This window comes from Apodemus sylvaticus, chromosome 4 (assembly GCF_947179515.1).
Source record: "Apodemus sylvaticus chromosome 4, mApoSyl1.1, whole genome shotgun sequence".
In the NCBI taxonomy this organism is placed as follows: domain Eukaryota; kingdom Metazoa; phylum Chordata; class Mammalia; order Rodentia; family Muridae; genus Apodemus; species Apodemus sylvaticus.
In genome coordinates this window covers 15,965,274-15,988,725 of record NC_067475.1, presented here as the reverse complement: position 1 = coordinate 15,988,725, position 23,452 = coordinate 15,965,274, and the positions used below count along the sequence as shown (strand labels likewise).

Genomic DNA, 23,452 nt, shown 5'->3' with positions numbered 1-23,452 from the left:
CAGGAAAAAAATTTCACAACTAGAATTCAATATAAAATCAGTTTTTTTATAACTATGATAAGTGAATAAAATTATAAACATATTGGTAATTTTCAGTGAATGGGTGTGTTTAAAGTATTCTTTTAGACCCTCTTGAAATTATTTTTGAGTTCATGATCACATGGGATATACTTTAAAAACTCAGAAATATCGTTTTATTCATGTTGCTTTTCAAAATGTTATTGCAGCTCTGGATGAGGACCTTTTGTTCTTTAAGATAAAAACAGTAGTACTTACAATAATACAGACTAGTACAATGGCGCCCACCACAGACAGCACAATAGTGGAAGTACTAACTCCGGAGCGTGGACTTTCTTCAGGGATGGGCTCAGCCTGAGGGGTGAACAGTGCTACTTGTGCGATGTTGGACAGTCTTGAGTGCTGGTTGCTTTTATCGACACTTTCAATGGCAATGAATATGTAGGTTGCATTTTCTTTGGAGATATTGTCTGGTTTAAAGGCAAAGGTTTCTTTGGAGTTGGCTTCTTTTGGTTTAAGGTTAGTTGTATCAACCAGAAGAGAATTATTAAAATTGTCTCTGAGGTCAATGATATTTTCATTTGTTCTTATGATATACTGTTGAACTAAGATAAATGTTACGTGTGGGTTAGTTACTGTACCACAACATATTAAATGTCTTTTTAGTTGTATTCACAAATATTTAGCCATGCTCACATCAAAAGTCTTATTCACTTTTCTGTAAAAGCTGAGTTCTGATTTTATTTATCTATTTATTTATCTATATTATCTATCTATCTATCTATCTATCTATCTATCTATTTAGTTTTTTGAGACAAGAATTCTCTGTATAACATTGACTTTCCTGGAGCTTCCTCTTTAGCCCAGGCTGTCCTCAAAATCAGAAATCTCACTGCCTTGGCTTCCCACGTACTGGAATTAAAGGCATGTGCCAGCAGTACCTGGCTGAGTTCTGACTTTTAAAGACTCCATGTGTAAAAAAACAAGACCTGTATCATAAATTGTAACACCTCAGATCCTCACACTCCTGCTTGGCTGAGGTGTCAGTCACCAGTGCCCTCCTCTGGCTGACAGTCTGCTCTTGCACCACTCTGGATAGCTCTCACTTTGGTCAATCCCACAGGGTCCTTGTTCTTACCTGTTCCCACATCATAATCATCTCCTGGGGCCGTCCATGTCAGACTGATCTCTTCCCCTTCAAGTGTGGCCTGGAGGTCTGTGATTTGACTTGGTGGGTATAGATCAGGCAATGTATCATTTGGAACATTGGACATCACAAAGGTGCCTCCAGATGCTGTTCTGCTGAAATTCTCCAGGACTGGCTGAGTAGTTTCAGTCATTTCGGGTCTGGGTGGGTTCCCTTGAATTTCTCCTGCATTTAAAATTCTCTGTTTCCATTAATTAAATGCTTCATATTTCCTCTTCTTGCTTTGCCACTGTCCTTATATTATCTGAGTTCCTATGAATTTGCCTAACTCTAATAATATATTCCACTATACTATCCACCTTTTCATCTTCTTCCTTCTACTCCACAAAAGGCTTATCTTAAAGACTGTTCATGTTGCTAGTTCATGTTGTTATATCTTTTCATAAACGTATAAGCTACAGAAAACCTACTCAGATCTACCTGTCATGGATCAAATAATCTCTATCCAGATAAGTTCATCTGCCTAACCTATTCCAAAGGTTGGGATTCCTCTGGGTTTCAAATATACATCTTAAGAAAAAACTTTTCTTTCTCCCAAATGTACTTAATCTTCATCCCTACCTATACTAAGTGTTTCAACACCTTGTCAAGTCCAGGTGCTTACAACACCCAGGACAGCTCCAGAGAAGCAACAAATCTGATCTCAGACAGAGAACTTCTACTGGGCCTGTTCTTCTGACCTATTCTCAGATGACTCCATAGACCCTGGATAGCAAGGAAACAGCCAACACTCTTAAGACTGGAGAAACATCCTCCATACCCATTTTTCTAGGTTCCCCAGGTACACATCGACCCAATGTCAGCATGAAGCAGCCAGGTATCACTACAACACTATTTCTGCTTTGCCATTACCTCTTTCTAATTTTTTCTTTTTTAAATTTAACCAAAATTGGGTCATGTTAGGATTTTGTCTAAGCTCCACCCCACAGTTACCTGGCAACAGCCAGGTATGCCCCTCCCCACAATTACTTGGCAATCTCTGGCCCACTATATAATGGGCTGCTTGTCCCTCCTCTATCTCTTGTCTCTCTTACTTTCTTTGCTTTTCTCTTGCCCTCTTGGGCACTTTCCTTCCCCTTCCATTCCCCCCCCCATCTCCTTGTAGTCATGGCCAGTCTCCACTTCTCTACTATCTCCTCCTCTCTGCCTTTCTCTGCCTCTACTACCCTCCTAACTGTCCTCCCCATGCCCTGAATAAACTTTATTCTATGCTATACCTTCATGTGCCTGGTCCCTCAGTGGAAGGAATGCCTTGACATGGACTGCTGAGGCACCCCCTTCCCTGACATGTCATGGAACAAATTTTACACTGTTTTTCTCTTTTTATGATAACAACACTCCCTGTTCTCAGATGCCTTCTCTTTTCTATCAATCCACGGATTCTTTTCCCCTTACAGACACCACAACTCTCAGGATCACACAGGTAAGGAAAGTACAGACATTTTAATTTCATTTTAAAAACTATACAGCTACAGTACTCACATTTATGATTTTCCTAGGAGGCTTAGAGCCTCCTTGGAAAAATATCTTTAGGGGGGGCATTAAAACGCTAGTGGCTTACCTGAGCTGATCCTGGGATACTGAGATAGGACATTTTGGAAGCCATGTCTGTTGTAAAATTCATGATTTGTATTCCTTTGGGATCCCTGAGATAAATGGCAGGGGCTTGTTTAAACCAGGTGATAAGAAACAATGTATCCTTTCCCATGGTGCTGTCAATTATGACAGTGCCATTCAGCCAGAGACTATCATTCAGTAAGGTGCCCTTGCTTTCAAGCTGTTTAAATGTAAACAAACAACAAAAAGAAAAGAAAAAAGAAAGATTAAGTACTACAGAAGAAAATACAAAAGAAAATTTATTCTTTTTCTCTAGATAATTCTGTTATTTGATCTGAAACCAGACTTACTTATGCTAAAGCTCCTTAGCTTTCTCTCTTCCCTCCTTTCGTACCTCCCCACCAATAGATTTGCCATCGTTCTGAAGGCTTCTTGGGATGTGATAATTCTATGGTGGGTAATGCAGACTCTGAAGAAAGGGCAGGGTACAACAGGAGATTTAAAGTGGAAACAGTTGAAGAGTTGGGTCTGTGATCCTGCTATACTTGCACAGTATTCTGGAAAATGCTGCCATTGTCTGTTGGCTGTAAAGGATGCTAAAACCCAGAGAATTAGTATAGAGAGTGTGTGTGTGAAATATGTTTACTCATCTCACTGATGACCAGAAAGATAATTCTTGGGGTGATTAGAGAATTTTAACTGGAACAGAGTAAAGGCTCCCACAGTGAAGCACAGACAGGCCTGTAGCTGGGACGCAGCTCAGTGGTAGGAAGCTTGCCTAGTGTGTTAGAGGCTCTAGGTTCAGTCCCTAGGGAGGCATGAAAGAAAATCAAGAGAAACACTCTGCAGGAAATTACTAATGAGGAATCTTTACGTAAGTTTTCACACAGGATAGAAAGTGAAGCTTTGGACATGGAGTCCATCTCAAAGACTGAAAACCGATTTTGAAGGCAAGAATCTGAGAAGAGAGAAAGGAAGCTCTCGGGTCTCTTCTGGGAGGAGCCATAGAGGGGCCATTTTTCTCTTTTTACAGTTCTTAGCTGAGAAGAATAATTATCTTAAATTATTTTTTTAATTTAGCAAATTGCATGTTTGTCATGTAACCATGATGTTTTGGAACATTATAAATGGGCTAAAGTATACTAATTAATACAAGGGTTTTCTCAGTACTTTATTTTATAGCAGAGCTACACAAATCCACTTTGTCATCTATTGACTCACATATGATAAAATGCTATTAATGGTAGTTCATCTCTGGGCCTTGCTATTATTTAACTGGCAGTTTATATCTATATCCCCTTCCTCACACATCGTACCAGCTGATCCTAATTATATCATTATAGTTTTATCTTTACTTGTGAATGCAGCTGTTTCGAATTTCAGGTGTGCATGAGATCATGAACCTCATCTTTCTGTGCTCAGTTTATTTCACCTATCAGGAAGCACAAGACTATCCAGTTTTATTCATGTGGGTGCTTCCTAGGGTTCCTATTTTAGGAACAATAGAATGAGTGAACCATTTCTACTGTATCCTAGGTGTCAACACCTCAATGCCTTCAGTCCTGATAGAAGCAAGACAATCCTTTGAACCATCCCTCACAAATCTCTGTCCTGTCTTAAGCTGGCAATTCTTTCCTAAAGGATGTGGAGTACTTTTGAATCAGAATACCACTTTTTTCTCTTCATCAGCAAAGTCTCAGAAAACAAGGTCAAATGGTCCCACAATGGCATTAGGAGAATTAGTTGAGGGGAGCAGGTTTTCCTTTGTATTCCAGATGCCATCCCTACGGCCAACTTCTCATCAACTCAGATGACTGGACCATGCTTCTAACTGGTCACTACTTAACTGCCAATTCCACCTATCATGCATATGATTACAGATTAACTTTGAATATTTGTATTTTCTTTTTGTTTTCTGTTTCAGAACTTACCATAAATATCTCAAATGAGCAAAACAGAATTTTATTTCTATTCTCTCTACACATTAAAAACCAAACCAAACCAAAACCATAAACCAACACCTACAGTCTTGATTATCTCTACTCTTGGGTGTTTCTTTTATGGCTGGTTTCATGTACTTTACCCTTACACCTTTTCTTGGTTACGGCAAAAACAATCACAAAACTTCTAGGGATGGGAAAACACTGACCTGTAGTGACTTCTGGGTGACATCAGCATTTTCTGAAGCCAGGGTCCCAAAAGCATCAACGAGTCCATTGTTCTGGGCTTCATCTGTAGCAAACAGATGCTTTCCACCTAAAATGTGAATGAATAGGCTATGTTGTTTTGTAGAACAAAAGTTCTTACTATAATTTAATGATTAACTATATAACAATTCAAATAGAGTCAAAATTTCTATATGGATTAAATTAAATTCTCCAAAAGCTGTTAAGGTCATCTCTGAAATGTTAGCTTAATTTAATATATCATAACTGTGAAGCAAAAACACCTTATTATCTTATTATGGCAGTGTCAGTTGTATGAGGCGATTCATCTGGTAATATATATGAAAGGCACTACATCCTGCATTTTTAAGTTCACAGATCTTCATATCGCCCTTTAGGACAATTATAAACTCTTATTTAGATTATATTTTTAATATTAAAATACATTAGAGACAGAAAACTCAAAAGATAAAAGAATTGCTTTATCAAGGTATCTTCACAATGCCTGGGTATTGATTAGAATATTTGTGAGAGAAATAATTTGTTAAATGACCATAAAGTGTTCGGAATGGTAGGAATTTGTACAGCCAGCCACAACCCTCTGCCTTAGGTATGCATATATTTGGTACCATGAAAGCCAAACTAGTATAATAGTTGATAGTTGTACTATTGGTTTTGTATGTTCTACTATGTTTGAGAAGGTACTAGAAGCATGTAACCAGTTTTCATCACATCTGTATATTAAAATAAGTTACCATAGTTAATTTTAAATAAGTTACCATGGTTTGAATTTTTCATTGTCTTTTAGTTTACCATAAATATCTCAAGGCCTCTCTCAGGTGTCCCTTCCCCCACAGCATTGAGCTGGCTGGCAGCCCCCGTCTTCCGCTGGTGTTATCTCTGGCCCTTGTTCCTTGGAACAATAAGGCGCTTTCACCTTGATGACCAAGACTGCCTCAGGGCAGTCTCACCTGGAAGCCAGCAAAGACCCGCCAGACTGGAAGCAGGCAACCCGCTGAGAAAATGGAGCCAAGGAGTTCTTGGTCTGCCCTTTGATGTTGGGGGGTAGGGTTGCTTCCTAAAGACTATATATCTTAGCAAAATAATATTAAAGTCAGTCCTGACCGGCATCTGTCGCCTCGACTCAATTTCTCTTTCGCCCCTTTCCCATCACCCCCAGAATTCTCTTCCAGGTACTCCAGTTCGCACGTGGCCGCGGGCGGCTACATTCAGGCACCATTTGATTCCATATGCCTCCTTTCTTCTCCTTCCTCACTACAACATTTTAGGAGCATGGAAGGCTTTAAAGTCTCAATTCAATTTTATTCTATACTCTTGTTATAAAGGAATGTGATCTATGTGTTTGGATTGACTGTTTGATGTGATTTGTGTCTATCAAACTGGACAAAGAATGTGATGAGAACAGAGGTTGTTTGCCTCTGCTCTCCAATCCCTGGCCTGGGTCTTGCAAAATTGAGCTAAGAAGAAGCAGTTGAATGTCAATTCTATATTTATACACAACAATGGAAAGTCTGCAATGTAGATAATGTGTTTCACCTGTTAAAATGCTCATGTTTGTTACAGCTAAATCAGTTGATGGTCCCAAGGCAATGAAGTGAATAAGGCCCTGCTGTCTTTCACATAATTAATACAGCCTGTGGCTGTGCTGTCCTCCCCATCACTCAACAGCAAGATCCCAGTCCCATCTGTTTGGTGTCCTCCATTTTTAAATACCTGCAAACATAATTCAGAATACCATTATCATGGTAGATCAGCTATCCTGATGGAAAGTTAGAAAAAATAAATTATAGAAAAATTATAGGATAGAGGTAATTTCTGTTTTAGACTCATAGAGTTTATGCTCAATAATCCTTGAAGAACATAAACAAGTTTTCTGCGCCCCCCCTCCAATACAGGGGATCTTTGTTAAATTGAAAGGTGGGTGGAATCTGGAATTAGGAAAAAAATGACATGCACTAAATGACATCTGACCCCAGAAAACCCAGGCAAATAGATATTTAAAATATGGAATGCATTGTCTTCCCTAGCTATCCTCTGACAAACCAGTCGGTTAATACACAGTCTGTCATATGTTCAGCCAGGTGCAGTGAGCAATCACACCAGCACTAGCAGGCAATGGACTCCAAATTAGAAAACCCTTAAATACTTAGATAACAGGGAGCTAATGGTCTAAGCATGTTCAAATTGCAGATGAGATGGGGTCTCGTTCATCCCATGCTGGCCTCAGATGGTCTAGCCAAAGATGATCTTGAAGTTTTTTTTAATTAGACATATTCTTTATTTACATTTCAAATGATTTCCCCTTTCCTGGATCCCACCTCCCCGAAAGTCCCATAAGCCCTCTTCCCTCCCCTGTTCCACTACCAAACCCCTCCCACTTCCCTGTCCTGGTATTCCCTTACACTGCTACATTGATCTTGAAGTTTTGATCCTTGACCTCGATTTCTCAAGTGCTAAGGTAGCATATACATCAAAGTTATTATTTTTCTGTCTGTTTTGAATAGAACTTTTTAAGATTAGTTATGGTGAAATCAAGAGGCCAGTACGAACAGTAGAACTTCACTTTGTCCTAAAAGCTAAACAAAGACCAAAGTACATGTGCAGTGGAATTTTCATCTGAAATGCAACCCTGATTCCAGAGCAGATGGATGTCCCATCCTCCAACCCTGTAGGTAAGGCTTGCAAGAGCTGGTTTCTCTTGATGTCACTGTTTATTTGGATCAGCTCACTCTTAATCGTGACCTGGTAACTGAAGTGTACTATCCCTACACAGGACCTATTTTCAATTATCTGGCTTAGAAAGTATTTTGCAGCTTGGTTCATTCGATTGAGGCGATTGTAAGACTGAGTGAAAAATGAGAAAAAAAGAAATCGGTCATTTTCAACTGGAAGGTGAGAGCAGATCTCATAAAAGGGTGCTTGGGGCTTATTGACAAGACCTCGACAACTATTATTTTGTACTATGGAAGAAAGCAATTATAATTTTGACTGGTAAATTAATAAGTGTGGTTATATGTAAAATGGGGGACATGAAAAAATTCATAGCTTTCTATTAGAGGCTGCTCCCACTGGCTAAGTAATCAAGTTAGAGGTGGGGCTTGGATTGAAGCTAAGGCAATGATTCACATTTTAGTGCCACATTCACCCCATAATCACTCCTGATAAGATAAACTCCTAATTCAGGATTTAGGCCTCTACCAGCCTCTTTTTATCTCATACATGGCTGAGCTGTGTAGCTCAGCAAGGAGCCTGCTGAGCTCCTGTTAACTCTGAGAGGCCCGCCTACCCTGCCCCTTCTACTTCTAGCCTTTTCCCTGCTTCTCTATCAGTGGGGCGACTGACCTGGCTTCCTGGTAACTCACTGGTAACCATGTCTCTTTGAATTAGATGACAGCTCAGGATGTACAAATCACACATTTATTTCCTCTAGATCCTCTCTGCATCCCCAAACTGGTTTGTGAAATTCTCAAACCAAATCACAACACTCCTACATATCTACAATTATGCTTTGCCTGCTCATCTATCACTTTTTTCTTATTTTTATTACAATTCTTTGGTATGGTGAATGTGTGGGTGTGCAAGGATACTTATACCACAGCACACATGTCATGGTGTACATGGAGAGGTGAGAGGACAACTACAGAGACTCAGTGCTTGCCTTCTACCATTTGAATTCCAGAGTTTGAACTCAAGTTGTTAGGTTTGCAAATGCACCTTTGCCCATGGATCAATCTCTTCTGCTTTTGTCATAGTCATCATTGCCATGGTCATCACCATCATTTATTATTATCAATTGTGTAGTTGTATGTGTGTGTGTGTGTGTGTGTGTGTGTGTGTCATGGTGTCCATGTGGAGTTCAGACGATAGTTTTGAGGAGTCCGTTCTCTTCTGATTCTTGAACTCTTATTGATAGAATATTTGACCTGCTGAGCCCTACTTTGCCTTTAAACATAGATCTCCCAGGACCCTATCTGGGGAAGTCTATTCATCTCTCAATTGGCAGTCTCTTCTCTCCTCAGGGCCATTTCTCGGACTACCTGTGTGTAGTGATTTTGAACGTTCTTCTGTCTTCCATGAAATCCCATGTCACTGTGACTCACCTCCTCAGTCCTTCTCATTCTTTGCCCTTTCAATAACCACCTTCCCTTACTTGTTGATGCTTTTAATTTCTGCTTTAGCATATATGTCCCACCCCACATGCAGTCCCTGGGTGCTTTATCATATTACGGCTACTTGGTTGTGGCTCATATTCATTTTAGCCACTACCTTTTGGTCACACATATACTATGAACTTTGGATCAGATGTTAGTGGAACTCTTAGCTGGGTCGGGTGAGGCACAGGCACAAGCAGTATCAATAAAATATGCAGAACCAGAGATATACAAAAGGTAGTTTTGGAATTGGTAAAGGTAAGCTCCTATATAGCACTCCTAGAGCCCAGCCCTTCATTTGGTGAAAATGAGTGTCTCTACTAAATTTTGGAGGACAGAAATACTTTACATAGGCAGGTGATGCTGAGACAGAGAGAAAAATATATCTGGACTATAACCATATCTGCTTTTTTTGGTTTGTTTTATGAGATAGTGTCTTACTATGCAAGCCAACCGACTTTAAACTTACCTAGTCTCCCAAATGCTAGGATTACAAGAACATATTTCCATTGCTCATCCTAAATAAACTATAAAGTTCTCAAGTACATTTCTATACTCAAAATAAAAACAAAAACAAACAAATGAACACAAGCCCATGAACTCACAGTCATACTCCCAGACACATCGAGAACTAGGCACACAATTCTTTCACTGGTCCTCAGCAGGGAGAAGAAGGGTGGAGAGGGTGGCCCCTCCATGGGCGCACTGTTCTTAAACTCCTCAGAACTGCTGATTACATCCCACGTGCTTCTATAATCACACTTCATATTATGTAGAGTTGGAGCCTCTCGATTATAGTTTTCGTCTTTACAGAATTCAGTCACCTACAAGTGTAGTAAAGTGTAGAAAATTACTACTTAATGTATTAAAAAATGATCTGGAATACAAAGCAAAAATATGTCCAGTGTTATAATGTAAAAGTACCAGGGGCTACTCCTCCATTCTTTTTGGACATCATTTAATTTGTGGATTATGTCCTGGATATTCAAAGTTTCTAGGCTAATATCCACTTATCAGTGAGTGCATACCATGATTGATCTTTTGAGACTGGGTTACCTCACTTAGTATGATGTTCTCCAGCTCCATCCATTTGTCTAAGAATTTCATGAATTCATTGTTTCTAATGGCTGAATAGTACTCCATTGTGTAAATATACCACATTTTTTGTATCCATTCCTCCGTTGAAGGACACCTAGGTTCTTTCCAGCTTCTGGCTACTACAAATAGGGCTGCTATGAACATAGTTGAGCATGTGTCCTTATTGCATGCTGAATAATCCTCTGGGTATATGCCCAGGAGTGGTATAACAGGGTCCTCAGGAAGTGACATGCCCAGTTTTCTGAGGAACTGACAGACTGATTTCCAAAGTGGTTGCACCATCTTGCAATTCCACCAGCAGTGGAGGAGTGTTCCTCTTTCTCCACATCCTCGCCAACACCTGCTGTCTCCTGAGTTTTTGACCTTAGCCATTCTGACTGGTGTGAGGTGAAATCTCAGGGTTGTTTTGATTTGCATTTCCCTAATGATTAATGATGTTGAACATTTCTTAAGGTGTTTCTCAGCTCTCTGAAGTTCTTCATGTGAAAATTCTTTGTTTAGCTCCGTACCCCACTTTTTTTGTTTGTTTGTTTTTTTCGTACCCCACTTTTTAATGGGGTTATTTGGTTCTCTGGGTTCTACTTCTTGAGTTCTTTGTATATATTAGATATTAGCCCTCTGTCGGATTTAGGGTTGGTGAAGATCCTTTCCCAGTCTGTTGGTTGATGTTTTGTCCTTTTGACAGTGTCCTTTGCCTTACAGAAACTTCGTAGTTTTATGAGGTCCCATTTGTCAATTCTTGATCTTAGAGCATAAGCTATTGTTGCTCTATTCAGGAACTTTTCCCCTGTGCCCATGTCCTCCAGGCTCTTCCCCCGTTTCTTTTCGATTAGTTTCAGTGTTTCAGGTTTTATGTGGAGGTCCTTGATCCATTTGGAGTTGAGCTTGGTACAAGGAGATAAGAATGGATCGATGCGCATTCTTCTGCAGGCTCAGTGCAAGAGTATAGGGGAATTCCATAACAGGGAAGTGGGAAGGGGTGGATGGAAGAATAGGGGGACGGAAGAGGGCTTATGGGACTTGCGGGGAGTGGGGACCCAGAAAAGGGGAAATCATTTGTAATATAAATAAAAATAAAATAAATTTAAAAAAAACAAAAAAGAATACCAACACTTGCCAAAAAAAAAATGTGAAGGACTAAATACTGGCTTATTTACTTTTTGACTTCTAATTCTGTGTATCGAAATCCACATGCAAATTTCTACCATTTATATACAGAAGGAAATAAATTTGCAAATCAAAATTGAATGTTTGGCAAAATATGAAATAGAGATGATCTACTGTGAGTATAAAAATAAATACTTGCAGTCTGAGTTTGAAAAAAAAAAGAATGTAAAAGTAATTATGCTGGTCCAGCAAAGAGACTGTAGTTGATTCTTTGTTATGAATGTATGTAACAATAGTTATCAAAAAAAGTGGCTGTTGAGAGTTGGGGGCACGCGACTCATGTGAAGGATTCTATATGGGAGGGTTCAACTTTAATTAAAAACATCTTTGAAAAAATTAAAGGAGAATATGTATAGTATTTACCACATATGCATTCTCAAGGAAAATACTGTTAAACTAGACTTATCATTATTATAGTTAACAATAATTATCTAGCTATAAATAGATAATAGTGTTAATAATATATAATAGAGGATGAATACTTACTGGGTATGAGTCAATGTTCAGTGAACTCTACATTAACATATTTAGTGCTCATGTCATGCTTAACATCCATTACATCTCAGGTAGAGTGCTTGCCTAGCAATGTGTAGTTTCTTACTTTTATTTCCATCATCATTGTAGTTATCGTCATCATTATCATCATCATCATCATGATTATTTTAAAGTTAATGATATTAGACAAATGCTTTCATTATAGATTCTGGACACAGTGACTGGTATACTTACAGAATTGATACTTTGCATGAACATTATGGATGCCTTTTCTGATTGAACTTTATCAGGGAAGAATTGACAATCCTTTTCATATAACTTCGTGGTGGAGTTAGTTCTGCACCTTCTGGTTATACAGCTGCCACCTTGGCATGTCTGGACTCTTTTCACACCTGTGATACCTGTGGAGCACCTGCAAATATGGAAGTGAATCTAAGAGACAACTCAGTCATTCATTTGAACAGTGCTCCTGTTCCCTCTGAGCTTTGTGGAGAGGTACTTCTTGTGTAGGTGCTATGACCTTCCCACATTGCTGTCAAAGGTCAAGAGGGCCAATCAAAGCAACCATTTGTTTTTCAAGAAAGTCTAATGAAAAAAAAAACCCAAAGTATATCTTTAGTCACACACAGTGGGGCTCTCGTCTGGGATGAAAGCTGTGGGTGTGTCTTTCTCTTAGACATTCCTACCCCTGGCCTTGTACTAACTCTCTGTAGGACCTGGACCTACAGAGAGATGACAGAACCTGTGGACCACTGATTCTTGGTGTCCACATGTTAATTTGTGGCTATTTTTGTTTTGTTGTTTGAATGATTTTTGCACTGTGTTTCATGATGCAAAGAAATCTGCTGGCTACCCATCCTTTGATTTAGTTTAACTTGTTTAGAATGCATTCTCAATTTGCACAGCAGAAACTGATAAGTTGCCCTGCACCCTTATCTAGGAGTCAAGCACAGCAGAAGAAGCCCTGACAGGAGCTGAAAAGCTGCTCTTAAAGGGGCCAGAAGTTTCTCAAGTTCTATGGCAAGTAAGCTGATGGCTGTTTTTTTCTTATAAAAACTCTGCAATTGTGTTTATTGGGTTCATCAAGTGACAAGATCTTTTTTTTCCTTGAAATTATAGCTAGAAAAAGTAAATATTTTGTTTGGTCTAAATACATAATGTGTGTAGTCACTTCATTTTTGTTCTTGAATACTTTTAAACATATAAATATGTTTTGCATGTCTTGGCTGTAGAGTATTGGCTTATAATTTATTGGGTATGATTAAAAATTAATGACATTGGTCACAGAAAGTTAGCTTAAAACTGGTAACTCAGGGTTAAATTCATTCTAGACAACATGTGGCATGAGCCAACCTAGGAAAACAAGTCTTTAATGATACTGCTAAATTAGGAAAATATTTTATGTAATTCTTATCCTAGAAACTAGACTTATAAAGGATATTATTTAAAACAATGTCTCTTTAATGAGGTAATAAAAGCTGCAATGCCATGCATTCATATATAGGAACTGGCAGACAAACCCTTTGTAGCATTAGGGGTCATTCACTTCATATTGATTTTAAAGAGAATGGATTGTTGGAGTTCGTGCTTTGCTTTCCAAAATTATGGTTATGCTCTTATATCGCAAAAGAAACTTAAAAATTATAGTTAAACTGTCAGTGTTCCATTGGCTGCAGTTTGATTGCAGGCTCAAAAATTTTAACTCACCCATATTTGTAATTAAGAAAAATCAAGCAAGTGGAGATGATTATAAGGGTGATGGGGGAGTTGAAAACAGCTGTAGCAAACACAGTACATGCCTGCTGCACTTTTTTTTTGCTCAAGATTTATTGTACATAGTGATAGAAGCAAAATTAACCCCCCATGATTGGAAAGGAGATCTCAGTGGGAATTTATATGAGATCAACCAAGGTGATGAACCCTTTAAGGAATTTGTGGATAGACTGCTAAAAGAAGCTGGCAGAATTTTTGGTAACAGAAATTGGACCCTCATACAATCAGGGTCTGGCTATAGCTGCTACCTTGTGTTTGTGGGACTACCATAAACATTTACAATTGAGTTAATGCAAAGCTCAGAGCAACCTCATCAGAGACTTGTGTTGTATTACTTTCGTCTGGCAAACCCTGCCTACATGAGTTTTTGGGCCCTTGCCTCCAGGGTTCTGGGGATTACTTTTTGGCTGAAGTAGCATTATTATAAAAGGATTACAAATCTACCTAGGTGTTATGATTATGGGGAGAAATAAAAATTATAGCTACTTCCTACCTTGGCATTATAACTGTACCTGCTAACATTAAAATACTAATTGATGAAAAAGGGCTTTCGAGGATTAATAGACATTGGAGCTGATGTATTCATTTACCTGTAAGGAATTGGTTAGTCCATTAATCCAAAATAAAGTTAAAACTTAAGATTTATGGAATGTTAATGAAATAGGAACTTAGGAAGGCATTGCAACCTGGCTTGCCTACTCTTGCTGCCATTCCAGGGAATGCACTATGGATTTGGAAGATTGTTTTTATACTGTTCCTTTGCATCCTGATGATTGTAAAGGGTTTGCTTTTAGTGAGCTTGTAATTTTAAGGAACCCATGAAGCGATATCATTGGAAATTTTTGCTTCAAGTAATGGCTAAAAGCCTTACATTATATAAAAAAGTGGTTTTTACTTCAAACAAGAAGTTAGGACTTCAAATCTTTCAGTATACATTATTCATTTTATGTACGGTATTTTATTAGCTGATCCAACTGAAGGGTTTTCACTACAAGCCTTTGCTCTTATACAAGATTTAAAATTTTTGGAATTAGTTGTTGTTCCAGAAAAGATTAAAAGACAATATCCTTTTCAATATTGGGACATCAGTTATATCCTAAACAAACTGTGGCACAGAAAATTCAAGTAAGAAAAGATAGTTTACTCACTTTAAAAAGCTCCTAGGAGATGTTAATTGGCTTAGAACTTACCTTCAGCTCATCATAGGAGAACTTAAGTCTTTGTTTGGTCTTATCAAGGTGGATCCAAATTAACTGGTTAGGGACAAATAACTTTGCAGAAAGTAGAGGAAGCATTAGCCAACAGATAAATTATATAGACTATAGATCAATTATTGGCTGTTTGCCTTATTGCTGTTCATGTGCCCACATCAATTTTGTGGTAAAAGGGATTCATCTTTCTTCATCTCCAAGTAAAATTTGAACACCCTATTATGAAGCTTTGCTGTGTTAATACAGAATTGTAGGATGAAATCATGAAAGTATTTTGGAAAGAATGTCTTAAGTACCGGATGAATAAGAATCCTTATTCCAAACAGCAGTTAAATTGGTTATTGGAGAATACTGATATTTGGCCTATTGCATGTGTAAAGATTTTAGACAAATTTGGTAACCATTATCCAAAAGACAAGTTGTTACAATTTGCCTCTGTGCATGCTTTTTTATTTCTTGTAATTTTGTGTATATAACCAACAGAGAAAGTGCTTACTGTATTTACAGATGGCTCATCTAATGGGAAAGCAGCAGATGTAATGGGATGACATGTTTATTCTCTTGAGTTTCCCTCCACTCCAATACAAATAATTGAATTACATGTCATTGCCACTCTTTTTGAAATGTTGAACAAATCAAGGTTTTAATTTGTATACTGATAGCCATTATATAGCTATGGCTTACAATTGCTTGAAATTGTTCCTTTTTTAAGTACTGCCAATTCTCTAATTTTGTAATTATTTATTTAAATATAACTCAATTTAAGAAGATTAGTGTTCCTTACTTTATATTACATTTAAGAGGCCATACTAGATTGCCCGGATTGATCCCTTAGGGCAATGCCCCAGCACAATTTTATACCAGGCAGATTATAGTCCTTACACAGGAACAACTGGACATACAATCTCGTTCTTTACATCATCTAATTAATAATAGCTTGAGAAAATAACTTGGTGTTGCTAGAGAATGTCCACATAAAATTGTAAATAATTGTCTTCAATGTCTTCACATTCTATCTGTACCACATAATGGCATTAATGTTCGAGGATTTATACCTAATCAATTATTGCAAATCGTTGGTGTTCATATTTCTGATTTTGGAAAATTATAGTATGTACATGTGACTTGACACCTTTTCTGGCTTTCTAATTGTAACTGCTGTAACAGGAGAAGCAACTAAAAATATAATTGGTCATCCTTTTTCTTGAGATTCCTGTGCTCTGTGAATTGTAACTTGTTTATTTTGAGCTTTTGGGCTAACAACCGCTTATTAGTGAGTGTATACCATGTGTGTTTTTCTGATTGGGTTACCTCCCTCAGCATGATACTTTCTAGGTTCATCCATTTCCCTAAGAATTTCATGAACTTATTGTTTTTAATAGCTGAATAGTACTCCATTGTGTATATAAAGCACAGTTTCTGTATCCATTCCTCTGTTGAAGGACATCTGGGTTCTTTCCAGCTTCTGGTTATTATAAATAAGGCAGCTATGAACATAGTGCAATATGAGACCTTATTACATGTAGGAGGATCATCTGGATATATGCCCAGGAGTGGTATAGCTGGGTCCTCAGGTAGTACTATGTCTAATTTTCTGAGAAACCACCAAACTGATTTCCAGTGTGGTTTTACCAGCTTGCAATCCCACCAACAATGGAGAAGTGTTCCCTTTCCCCCCACATCCTCTCCAGGATCCTCTCTCTGTCCCCTGAGTTTTTCATCTTAGCCATTCTGACAGGTGTGAGGTGGAATCTCAGTGTTGTTTTGATTTGCGTTTCCCTGATAACTAAGGATGCTGAACATTTCTTTAGGTGATTTAGAGACATTTGAGTTTCCTCAGTTGAGAATTCTCTGTTTAGCTCTGTATACCATTTTTAATAGGGCTATTTGACTCTCTGGAGACTAACTTCTTGAGTTCTTTGTATACATTGGATATTAGCCCTCTATGAGATGTAGGATTAGTAAAACTCTTTTCCCAATTTGTTGGTTGCCGTTTTGTCCTATTGACCATGTCCTTTGCCTTACAGAAGCTTTGCAGTTTTTTGAGGTCCAATTTGTCGATTCTTGTTCTTAGAGCATAAGCCATTGGTGTTCTGTTCAGGAACTTTTCCCCTGTACCAATGTGTTCAAGATTCTTCCCCACTTTCTCCTCTAAGCTTCAGTGTGTCTGGTTTTATGTGTAGATCCTTGATCCACTTGGACTTGAGCTTTGTACAAAGAGTAAAGAATGGGTTGATTTGCATTTTTCTGCATGCTGATCCAGCACCATTTGTTGAAAATGCTGTTTTTTATCTACTGGATGTTTTTAGCTCCTTTGTCAACTGTCAAGCAACCTTACTTGTGTGGGTTCTTTTCTGGGTCTTCAATTCTATATCCTGCCTGTCTCCATACCAATACCAAACAGTTTTTATCTCTATTGCTCTGTAGTAGAGCTTGAGGTCAGGGATGGTGATTCCCCCAGGAGATTTTTTGTTGTGGAGAAGAGTTTTTGCCATCCTGGGTTTTTTTGTTATTCCAGATGAATTTGAGAATTTCTCTTTCTAGATCTATGAAGATTTGAACTGGGATTTTGATGGGGATTGCATTGAATCTGTAGATTGTTTTTGGCAAGATGGCCATTTTTACTATATTAATCCTGCCAATCCATGAGCATGAGAGATCTTTCCATCTTCTGAGATCTTCTATTTCTTTCTTCAGAGGTTTGAATCTCTTGTCATACAGATCTTTCACTTGTTTTGTTAGGGTCACACCAAGGTATGAAATATTATTTGGAACTATTGTGAAAGGTGTCATTTCCCTAATTTCTTTCTCAGCTTGTTTATCCTTTGAGTAGAGGAAGGCTACTGATTTGCTTGAGTTAGTTTTATATTCAGCCACTTTGCTAAAGTTGTTTATCAGCTTTAGAAGTTCTCTGGTGCAAGTTTTGGGGTGGCTTAAGTATACTATCATATCATCTGCAAATAGTGATATTTTGACTTCTTCCTTTCCAATTTGAATCCCTTTGACCTACTTTTGTTGTCTGATTTCTCTGGCTAGGATTTCAAGTACTATATTGAATAGATAGGGAGAGAGTGGGCAGCCTTGTCTGATTCCCTGATTTTCGTGGGATTGCTTCAAATTTCTCTCCATTTAATTTGATGTTGGCTACCAGTTAGCAGTATATTGCTTTCACTATGTTTAGGTATGGGCCTTGGATTCCTGATCTTTCCAAGACTTTTATCATGAAGGGATGCTAGATTTGGTCAAAAGCCTTTTCAGCATCTAATGAAATGTTTTTTTTCCTTGAGTTTGTTTGTGTAGTAGCTTATATTGATGGATTTCCATATATTGAACCATCCCTGCATCTCTGAGATGAAGCCTACCTGATCGGTATAGTTTTGATGCACTCTTGGATTCGGTTGGCTAGAATTTTGTTGAGTCTTTTTGCATTGATGCTCATGAAGGCGATAGGTCTGAAGTTCTCTTCCTTGTTTGGTTTAGGTATAAGTATTAGTGTGGCTTCATAGAATGAGTTGGGTAGTGTTCCTTGAGTTTCTATTTCATGGAATAGTTTGAATAGTATCGGTATTAGCTCTTCTTTGAAGATCTGATAGAATTCCCTGCTAAACCCATCTGGTCCCGTTTTTTTTTTCTTTTCTTTTTCTTTTTCTTTTTTTCTTTTTCTTTTTCTTTTTGTTTTTGATGGGAGACTGTTAATAATGTTGGCACCTGGTATGTATCTAGAATGTTGTCCATTTCTTCCAGACTTTCAAACTTTGTTGAGTATAATCTCTTGTAGTAGAATCTGATGATTTTTTGAATTGCTACAGTTTCTGTTGTTATGTCTCCCTTTCATTTCTGATTTTATTAATTTGGGTAGTGCTTCTGTGCCCTCCAGTTAGTCTGGATAAGGGTTTATCTATCTTGTTGATTTTCTCAAAGAATCAGCTCCTGGCTTTGTTGATTCGTTGTGTAATTCTTTTTGTTTCTGTTTGCTTGATTTCTGCCCTGAGTTTGATTAGATTTTCTGCCATCTACTCCTCTTGGGTATATTTGCTTCTTTTTTTTCTAGAACTTTCAAGTGCACTTTCAAGCTGTTAGTGTAAGCTCTCTCCATTTTCATTTTGGAGGCACTCAGAGCTATGAGTTTTCCTCTTAGCTCTACTTTCAATGTGCCCCATAAGTTTTGGTATGATGTGTCTTCATTTTCTTTAAATTCTAAAATGTCTTTAATTTCTTTCTTTATTTCTTCCTTGACCAAGTTATTGTTGAGAAGAGCATTGTTCAAGGTCCGTGTGTATGTGTGTTTTCCTTCATTTTTGTTTGAACTTAAGACCAGCCTTAGGCTGTGGTGATCTGATAAGGTGCATGGAATAATTTCAACATTTCTGTACCTGTTGAGGCCCATTATATGGTCAATTTTGGAGAAGGTACCATGAGGTGCTGAGAAGAAGGTATATTCTTTTGCTTTAGGGTAGAATGTTCTATAAATATCTGTTAGATCCATTTTGTCCATAACTTCCATTAGTTTCACTGTGTCTCTGTTTAGTTTCTGTTTCCATGATTTGTCCATTGTTGAGAGTGGGGTGTTGAAATCTCCCACTATTATTGTGTCAGGAGCAATGTGTGCTTTGAGCTTTAGTAAAGTTTCTTTTATGAATGTGGGTGCACTTGTGTTTGGAGCATAGATGTTCAGAATTGAAACTTCATCTTGGCAGACTTTTCCTTTGACCAGCATGAATTGTCCCTCCTTATCTTTTTTGACAACCTTTGTTTGAAAGTCAATTTTATCGGATATAAGAATGGTCACTCCAGCTTGTTTCTTGGGACCATTTACTTGGAAAATTGTTTTCCGATCTTTGACTCTGAAGTAGTGACTGCCTTGTCACTGAGGTGGGTTTTCTTGTATGCAGCAAAATGTTGGGTCCTCTTTTCGTATCCAGGCTATTAGTCTATATCTTTTTATAGGGAATTGAGACCATTGATATTAAGAGATATTAAGGAAAAGTGATTTTGCTTACTGTTATCTTCTTTGTTAAAGGTGAAATTCTGTTTGTGTAGCTATCTTCTATTGGGTTTGTTGAAAGATTACTTTATTGATTTTTCTATGGTGTGATTTCCTGCCTTGTATTGGTATTTTCCACCCATTGTCCTTTGTAGAGCTGTATTTGTGGAAAGGTATTGTGTAAATTTGCTTTTGCCATGGAATGTCTTGTTTTCTTCGTCTATGGTAATTGAAAATTTTGCTGTGTATAGTAGTCTGGGCTGACATTCATGTTCTCTTAGGGTCTGCATGACATCTGCCCAGGATCATAGTGAGCTTTCATGGTCTCTGGTGAGAATTCTGGTGTAATTCTCATAGTCTGCCTTTATATGTTACATGACATTTTTCCCTTACCGCTTTTAATATCTTCCTTTGTTTAGTGCATTTGGTGTATTATTATGTGATGGGAGGAATTTCTGCTCTGGTCCAGTCTCTTTGGAGTTCTGTAGGCTTCTTGTATGTTCATGTGCATCTTCTTCTTTAGGTTAGGGAAGTATTCTTCTATAATTTTGTTGAAGATATTTAATGGCCTTTAAGATGTAAATCCTTCCTCTCTTCTATACCTATAATCCTTAGGTTTGGTCTTCTCACTGTGTCCTGGATTTCCTGGATGTTTTTGGTTGCAAGCTTTTTGCATTTTGCATTTTCTTTGACTGTTGAGTCAATGTTTTCTATGGAATCTCCAGCATCTGAGATTCTTTCTTCTATCTCTTGAATTTTGTTGTTGTTGCTTGCATCTATGACTCCTGAATTCTTTCCAGGGTTTTCTATCTTCAGAGATGTCTCACTTTGTGATTTCTTTATTATTTCTACTTCCATTTTAAGATCCTGGATAGTTTTGTTCAATTCCTTTACTTGTTTGTTTGTTTTTTCCTGAAATTCTTTAAGGGATTTCTGTGTTTCCTCTTTAAGGGCTTCTGCCTGTTGACCCATGTTCTCCTGTGCTTCTTTTAGGGATTTTTGAAATTCCTCTTTAAGAGCTTCTGCTTATTGACCCATGTTCTCCAATAATTCCCTATGGGGTTTTTGTGTTGCCTCTTTAAGGGGTTCTACCTGTTTACCTATGTTCTACCATATTTCTTTAAGGGATTTTTGTGTTTCCTCGTTAAGGGCTTCTACCTATTGACCCATATTCTCTTGTATTTCTTTAAGGGATTTTTGTGGTTCCTCTTTAAGGGCTTCTACCTGTTACCCATGTTCTTCTATATTTCTTTAAGGGAGTTATTTATGTCCTTCTTGAAGTCTTCTAACAGCTCCATGAGATGTGAGTTTGAACCCAGCTCTTGCTTTTCTGATGTGATGGAATATCCTGGATTTGCTGTTGTGGAAGAACTTGTTTCTGATGGTGCCATGTTGCTTTGGTTTCTGTTGGTAATGATCTTGCATTTGCCTTTAGCCATCTAGTTATCTCTGGTGTTAGCTGGTTTTGCTGTCTCTAACTGTGACTTCTCTGTTCTGCAGGCCTGTGTATCTGTACTCCTGGGATTCCCTTTCTCTCAAATGTCCTGCATACAGCTGGTTTTCCAGAAAATTTCAGGAGATGGGGTCTTTCCTGAGGCAGACATGGCAAGGGTCAAATGTCCTGTAGGCCACTGGTTCTTGAATGTTCTGCATGCTGTTTGTTTGAATGCCCTGAGTGATGCTGGTTCTCAAATGCCCAGCTGCTGCAAATGCCCTGCTGCTGCCAGTTCTCTAGAAAGTATCAGGAAATGGGGTCTTCCTTATGGCAGAAGTGGCACAGGCCTACCACATCGGAAGGAACAGGGCAGGCAGTGGTGGGGGGGGGGCAGGGAGGGGTAGAAGGGATGGAATGGGAGTGGTGATCTGGAGGGACAGTGGGTTTTGGTGGTTGCTGGGTACTGAGTCCCAGCCAGTGGCTCTGGGCCTCCAGAGGTGGGGGTGGGGTGGTTCTTACTGAATGCCCTTTTGCTGCCAGTTCTCCAGAACTCCCATAGTTATGCTGTCCTTTCTTATCCTAGTTTCCTAAAATCAGAATCACATGTTCCAGAAATGATTAAACAACATAATTTGAATAGCAATTGTGCAAATGATTGGTTGGCTTGATTTTTTTCTTACCAAGTATAGACACATGATGTGGGGATACATTATAGATGTAGGGTGCCATAGACACTCAGCAGAGAGTTCTTTGGCATACAAATTTTAAAATCTTAAAAATAAAAAGCATCCTCCCTCACCACTGCCTGCCCCATTCCTTCCAATGTGGTAGACTGGTGCCACTTCTGATAGGTCTGTTTTTATATGTTTCTTGACATTTTTCCCTTAGTGCTTTTAATATTCTTTCTTTGTTTTGTGCATTTAGTGCTTTGACTATTATGTGACAGAAGGAATTTCCTTTTTTTTTTTTTTTTGTCCAATCTATTTGGAGTTCTTTAGGCCTCTTCTATATTTATGGGCACCTATTTCTTTAGGTTAGAAAACATTTTTCTATACTTTTCTTGAAGATATTTACTGTCCTGTTAGGTTGGGAATCTTCACTCTCTTGCATACCTTTTATCCTTAGGTTTGGCCTTTTCGTGATGTCCCAGATTTCCTGATGTTTGGTTTTAGAGATTTTTGTATTTTGCATTTTCTTTGAATGTCTTCTCAATGATTTCTATGATATCTGTGTGTTAGTACTCCTGGAAGACCAGTTTTCTATGGGGAGAATTTGTGGCATAGGGTCAACTCTAGAGTACAGACAGAAATGGGAAGGATCCTGTCCCTGTCTGTTTCTTGGTTCCTGTAATCTGATGGCTCTTGTAGTGTTCCTCTTGGGCCATGAATTTGAGCAGAAGTGGTGGTCTCCCCTGTGCTCTCAGGTGCGTCAACACTTTTGGGAGACCAGCTCTTTCCCAGTGGGATTTGGTATGGAGATCTGTGGCACAGGGTCAACTCTGGGCTTAGATGGAAAACAGAAGGCAGGGCTACATTTATATTAGCAGATTTTAGGGACAGAATGAGATGTTATAATGGAAAATAGAGAAACGGGATCCTCTTTAAGAAATATTTATTTTATGTGTAAGTGTGTGCCTGAGTGTATATACATGCAGCACATGAGTGCAGTAGCCCTTAGAAGAGGATGTGAGAGTAAGACTTGTACAGTGACTGAATGTAAGAGGCAAAGAAATGGGCAAGTGAAAGGGTTGTCTGTGCTCTGTAACTCGAGTGGCAGGGGAGTGAGATGCCTTTTTTACACTGAGTCAGAAATTTGTAAGGTATGGGTGAAGACAGTAAATTTAGTGTTTTAGAATTAAACTATTTTGCCTCCAACATTAACAACCCAACCAACCAACCAAACCAAACCAAAATACTACCCATACAACTTATTAAATGTATCCCTAAATCGTGTGTCTATACTTGGTAAGAAAAAAATCAAGTCAACAAATCATTTGCACAATCACTATTCAAATTATGTTGTTTAATTATTTCTGGAACATATGATTCTGATTTTATGAAGCTTTGGTAAGAAACAACAGCATAACTATGTGAATATGCCGTGGTGCCATTCTTTACCAAGGCATAGCCAGAGACTTCTCTGTGAGGGGATGAGGGAATCTTGCCCTTGC

The 23,452-nt window shown here is 38.3% G+C and overlaps 1 pseudogene; it reads right to left on the bottom strand.

The window, feature by feature from the left end:
- Nucleotides 1–210: 210 nt before the first annotated feature.
- LOC127682485 (calcium-activated chloride channel regulator 4A-like) lies at nt 211–18,302 on the bottom strand (annotated as a pseudogene).
- Between the last annotated feature and the right edge of the window lie 5,150 nt (nt 18,303–23,452).